The sequence below is a fragment of the Dendrobium catenatum genome, unplaced genomic scaffold (assembly GCF_001605985.2).
Source record: "Dendrobium catenatum unplaced genomic scaffold, ASM160598v2 fragScaff_scaffold_1322, whole genome shotgun sequence".
NCBI classification, from domain to species: Eukaryota; Viridiplantae; Streptophyta; class Magnoliopsida; order Asparagales; family Orchidaceae; genus Dendrobium; species Dendrobium catenatum.
The window spans coordinates 20,265-27,040 of record NW_021319784.1 but is presented as its reverse complement, the minus strand read 5'-3'; positions in this window follow the sequence as shown (position 1 = coordinate 27,040).

Below are 6,776 nucleotides of genomic sequence, written 5' to 3'. Positions count from 1 at the left end.
CGAATCCTTTCACTATGGATGCCTGGGGCGTCACATCAGGTGGTGGTCCGGTGGAAGTCCAGGCCTCAGATGGTGGTCTGGCATAAGTCCGGGCCTCAGGTGGTGTCCTGGTGGATCACAAGGCCTCAAGTGACGGTTCAGTGGAAGTTCGAGCCTTAGGTGGTAGACTGGTGAAGCACAGGGCCTCAAGCGGTGGTCCAGTAGAAGTTCGGGCCTCAAGTGGCGGTTCGGCGAATGTGAGGACCTCAAGTGGTGGTCCAACGGAGCAACAGCGTCAGGCGGTGGTCCGGTGGTGGCGAGGGCCTTAAGTGATGGTTCGGCGGAGCAATGACGTCAGGCGGTGGTCTGGCGGAGGTGAGGGCCTTAAGCGGTGGTCTGGCGGAGCAACGACGTCAGGCGGTGGTTCGACGGAGGTGAGGGCCTCAAGTGGTGGTCCAGTGGAAGTCCGTCGGTGGTGGACCAGCAGTGGTTCGGCGAAACTCCGGCGGTTGTCCGGCGAAATTCCGGCGGTGGTGGAGGAGGCAAGGAAGTAAGAGTGATCTCCGATCTCTCTCTTTTTTCTTTAGGCTTAGGGGTGTCCTCTTTCAAGAGGAGAGGGAGCTCTATTTGTAGATTTAGGGAATGACATGGTTCGTAAATAGGTGAAGGATCAAGGGCAAGTTGGGAGTGGTTGGATGGACGACCGATATTGAATCCCTTGATCATGAACCGTTCATCAGACATTTGAAAGCCTTAATGACGTCGGAATTTTGCGATATTGAGCTTGTTGGATTCGTCTCGTCGAGCCGTTTGATTCGAGTATGAGCTCGTCAAGTTTGAAAACCGTTTGGCAACCCAAATTGTGGTTTGAACCTTCCAACAGTGCTTCGGGTACTTGATTTGAGCTCATTTGGGCTCGGATTGGGTTGAATTTGGTGTCGTTGGGTTTGTATTTACGAGACGCTCAGTTCAACAGTAAGTTTGCTGAAATCGGAGTTCAGATGCTCCTAATTTTAAATTCGAAAGTTTCCAGCTTAATTTTGCATCGAGATTTGCGCCCAATCAAGATAATTTTTTGACGACGTATCAATTATGACTATGAAAAATAGCATTTCATTACAAAAAGTTATAAAAATAATGAGAAAATAGTAGTCAAATGAAATTATGATTACTATTTGAAAAGTAAAGCATAAGCTATCCATCCCAAATAAATTCTTGGTGTTTGTTTGAGCCGCCAACATCTTTTTATAAAAATGTTTATGAAACTATTATTGAGAAAACAATTTTTTAAAAGTTGTTTTAGAAAGTAGCTTCTTAAGTAAAAAATATTTAGTAGTTAAAAATCAGCTAAATAAAAATTATATTTGTGATATAAAAAAAATAAAATAATAAAAGAACCATCTCAAATGAAGCCTTAGGGGATGTTCGATATCCGATTGGTACTTGGATTTATGCGATATTTATGGTAAATCTAACCAAACAGATTTAGAGCGCCCGTTAAATCCCAATCCCGTGTGAATACCGAATTTACGGCATAAATCCGGGATTTACTAAATCCTTTTTTTTTTCTAATATTTTTCAATAATGTATTCGGCATTTACTAAATCCCTTTGTTCAACAGATTTAATATATTTATATACTTATATAATTAATGATATAATAAATAATTTGCTTATTAACTCCTAGTAGTTAATTTAATAATTACCTAATCATGTATTTATTTTTTAGATTTTTTTTGGAATAATTTTCATATCATTTTTTTAAAATATCTTTCTAATATATAATTTTTTTTAATTATAATTTTTTGTGCTAAAAAATTTTCTTTATAAGGTGGTAAAAAAAAAACTGTCCCCATTGGAACTATTTTCTTAATGCTTTTTAAAGTAACATTTTAGTACAAAAAACTTGAAAGTTGCTTTAAAATAAACAGCAAAAAAGCTATTCCAAACAAATTTTTAATCTTTTTTTTCTCAATTTATCACACAATATATATAATTACGACCCCACGTAGTGGGATAAAAGCTTAATGTTGTTGTTGTTGTTGTTGTTGTTGTATCGCACAATATATATAATTCATAGGACCTAGCATTTTTTTATAGAGTTATTTTTTAATCAAACAGCAAACATCACCTTAGACTTTAGTACTTACCACATTCCCTCTGCTAGAGTTTTTCTTTGTTGGGTTGTGCCGGGGTTCCCTGCCCCGCTGGGGTTTCTCCGTCGGTGTTCTCCTGGATTTCTGGGACGTTTTTATCTTCTCTTTGTTCCTCTAGTTTTGGTTTTGATCGGTTGTTTTTATTTATTGATCTCTCTCCGGCGGTGTCGGTATGGCAGCGAACAAGTTGCATGACCATGATTTTTTTTGGAGGTTTTGCTCATTCTCGCTCTTTTTTAGAGGCGCTTGTTGCATCTTCTTCGTCCTCTTCTTATCCAGATTTATGGACTTCTATGTTTCGTGGATTACCCTCTCTTTGGATTTCCGACCAGGAAATTAAGGATTTGACTACCCCATTTCGATTTTCTTTAGTTGGATTTTTCCCTTCTAAGAGGCCTTCTCTTGATGCCATTCGAATTTTTTTTTTTAACCTGAAGCTAAATGGCGAAGTCTCTGCTACCCTGCTGGATCCTTCACACATTTTGATCAAATTAGCTAATTACCTAGACTATTGTAGGGTATTTTGCCACCAATCATATATTTTGTTCAACTGTTATATGAAATTAACGAAATAATCGCCTTCCTTGGACGTTGGTGTTGAGTCGGCTGTTATACCGATTTGTACATCCTTTCATCATCTTCGTCCACATCTGTACACACCTCATGTTCTTCACAGCCTTGGTGCTATTTTTGGTAAGCCTTTGAAAATTAATGAAGCCACTTCTGTGGGTTCCTGGCCTTTTATTGTCCGTGTCTTATTAGAACTTGATATAACTAAATCATATCCTAATCAAGTTTGGTTTGGCTCTGAAAATTTAGGGTATGTGCAGGAGGTTGTGTTAGATGAGTTTCCTCCCTTATGTGCTTCTTGTAAGTGTATTGGCCATGTTCCAGTTAAATGTCATCCTGGCTTGACTGATCTCCCTAATGTTGCTCTTAACCCGAGCTCTAATTTAGTCCCCTTATTTGTTGAAAATGATGTTGTCCCTTCTGTGACAGAGAATGCGGAGCAGGTTTTGGATTGTGATGTTAGTAATCTTGAGGTCGTTGTTGCAATTTTTCCCCTTGATGCCTTACCATTTGTACCACATGTTCATGACTTGGGATCTCTGGAGCCGGTTAATTCATTGATCAGTTTAGTTTCTGTTGATGAGGTTGGTGTCGCTGTGTCGTCTGTGAAAGGTTATTGAGGATGTTGTGGCTGGGATCTTACCTTCTATTCAGGACCCTCGGGCTTGTGCTAATGTTGGTGGTCGGTTGGATTGTACTGTTAATTCTTGTCTCGTATTGTCTGATGTGGGTGCTATATCTGCTCCGTGCTTTTTGTCTGGTAATATTGTGCCTCATGTGGTTGTGGATAATTCGGGTGAGTCTGGCTGCCCTAATATAAATGTTTCTTCCCCCAATAATTTGGTTGGGGATTGCTCGGTTACACCTTCGCGTGTGGTGAGTGAGGGATCCACTAGTGCAGTTGTTCCTACATTTATTTCCCCGGTTACTAATTCTGTTCAAGTAACTAGTTATTTTGTTGAGGTCCTTGTTAATTTATTATATCTTAATGCTTTGGTTGCTCATGCATGTGCCAATTTGGGGGAAAGTGTTAGGTTGTAACTTGACTAGCTTCAATGCTCATCCAATTCCTCTTCGGAGGCTAGCGGGGATGATGAATTTGGGGATGAATTTACTTTGCAAAATGACCGTACTGTTGTTTATGTTTCCTCCAATGGGAGGGGTAAACCTGGGAGTAAATAATTTGGGTTTGTGCTGCTATTTCTCTTTGGTTGTGGTCTTCCTTTTGGTGGTGGCATTTTGGGCATTGCTTGGCCTTTGGTGGTTGCCGGTTCACTGGAGCTTCGTTTATTATTTTTAGTTTGTCATTTTAGTTTTCTGGACAATGATGTGGCTCGGGCTCACTATTTCGTAGCTGTGGCTTGTGACAATCTTTGGTGGTGAGTTTCTTGCTCGGATGGGATGGCTACTTGGTGTGTTACTGCTCTATGATCCAAACTGGATGGCATGTGCCTGGCTTCGGAGTAGTTGGCAGCCTCTGCCAATTACTGAACCCGATGGGTTGCAACCCTTTTGTATCTTCTGTAGTTTTTTTTTCGTTTCGTTTCTTTGCATCTTGTACTTCTTTATTGGTATTAATAAAATTTGTTTTTGTGTTTAAAAAAAAAGGACCTAGCATTTTTCCCCCTTTTTATTATCTTATTTCAATTATAATTTCTTCTTAATTTTTATAAATTATCTGACTTTTGAAAATGCAAATTATTTTAATTTTTTTTGTAAATTATTTAAATATAATTTATATTAGTGTCACAATTTATATCTTTTAAGTTTTAGGGCTTTTTTTTACTTGAAGTACCAGCCTATGAAAAATTATTGGACTCTTCAAAATGGGCTTACTATTAAAGTAAAGCCCGCAGACATCCTTCTCCCACTTCAGAAACTTGTTTCAGGGATTTTCAGCATCGTTGTTCAAACTGAACGGTCAGAATAACCTCAAAATTAGTGAAATATCACTATTAAGGTCTATTATATTCGTTTAGATTTTATTATATAAAGATACATTAAGCATATTTTACTTGTTTTGCTATTCTGAATATGGTTGAACTAATAGTTTAGCGTTGTTTGATTACGTGTGTTTAACAATAATAACAATTTTTAAGAAGCAAGAAATGGTACAGTAATATGCAGTTTATTTGCTTTTGATGGCACGTGTTGCAATTAATTAGTGATCACATCAGCACACGCAGCAATGTTCGAAACTAATGGGAATGGCTTTTTTATTATTTTTTAAAGCAAATTTTTAGTAAAATATTTTAATTTTGTATTAAAAGTTGTTTTAAGAAATATTAAGAAAACCATCCCAAATGAAACCTAAATAAATAAATAAACACGAGGTGCCTTGGGATTGCGTTATCGCTTCCAAGAGATTACATTAATTCTTTGTTTATTAAATTTGATTGGATGGTGGCCATTAATTATCAACGTCATACTCATAATATTTATTTTAGTGAGAACACAAATTAAATATTTTGAATATTGTAAGGATCTTGATTGAGACTAAGGAGTTTTTTTCTCTTGAGCTTCTTGAGAGAGGACGATAGAGAGAGGGCTAAACTAGGTTATTTATTCTTTAACCATGTCTTCTGTTACAATCTATTATTGTGTCTATATATAGACACAAATGGCTACATCAATATTAATATGAGTCATACAAAAGAGAAGAACCATAAATTTTGAACCATAAATTTTGAATCAATATCTAACAAATTTCACCTTTGTCCTAGATTTACAAAACATTAATGTCTCCATCTGATGCTCGAACTCATTTCCACTACTCCGATAAACGCAAAATTGTGCGTTCAAGAACAAATCCACCTATATGTGATTTTGGTCCTACAGCATGCTCACGGCCCAACTACGTCGCTCTGACATAAATGACAATATATAAATCATTCAAAATATTTAAAAAAGTAAAAAAGAGAAGTTTTTGAACCAATATCTAACAAATACCTTTCTTTCTTTTTTTTTTTTCATTCGTTTACCGGCATTGACAATTTTTAAAAAACTATTTTATATATATATAGGGGCTCGACGAATCCACGTCGACGATCCGGTGATTGTCGCCGGTCACCGCTCCAAGGACTTCTTGGAGGAAGGATCCACCACCTAAGAATCACTCTTAGGATACAGGAAAATACAAGAGAGTAAACTCAAATATTATTCATTTCTAAAAATCTGCCTCATAACACTTAATGGCTATGTATTTATAAACAAATCATAGCAACCTACTAGGCTACACAAAACATGGGCAAACACTAATCCTATATAAACATATAAACTACCAAATGGATTAAACTTTCTTGAAGTTAATACAATTAATGGCTCAACTCTGGCGTCATTCTACAGGGGTAGGAGGAACTTCAGAATTGTGGAAAAGATGTCTGGTTGGCTGTCATAAGGAGGCGGGTTTGGTTGGCTAAATCGATCTGGGTATTTCCACCCGGTATCAAATTGTCTACCAATCTTCAATTTCTTAAAGGTAGCATAAGCAGATGGAATACACTTTCTTGGTACTCCAATTCTTGCACTTTCTGCCGCCCCAAGACCAACGGATCCCACACCCATACAATGCACACTTTCCTTGCATTCTCCAGTGAAGATAGGAAGAACATGATTTCCTTCCTTGTGTTCAATAACACCCAAACCATCATGAACACATTCAAATGCAGAAATCATGGCATCAACATTTTCAGCGCATTTGGCATTTCGGTCGACTCCACCATTATTTTTTTCTGCAATGACCTCTTGAATTGGCTTGCTCTTATCAACTTTATCATCTGTGGGTTGCTCCAGATCAAGAACTCCACTGAACATGTCGTCATCATACACGTTGTACATAAGCTCATCGTAGAGAGGTAAAAACGACGATTTCGGCAACGGATCTTCAAATTCTTTGAAGCTGAACTTGATCGAGGGTGGAGTGGAAGAGAGCTGATCATCTAAAATGCCCTCGTCGCCATCATCCGTTCGTAATGATTTAGTTGGAACGAAGGATTTTGAATCCGTCGGGGCAGCATACTTGCCCCAGGCACCATTAAAGTCCAGGCTAAGGGAGCTCAAGTTTTCCCTTCGT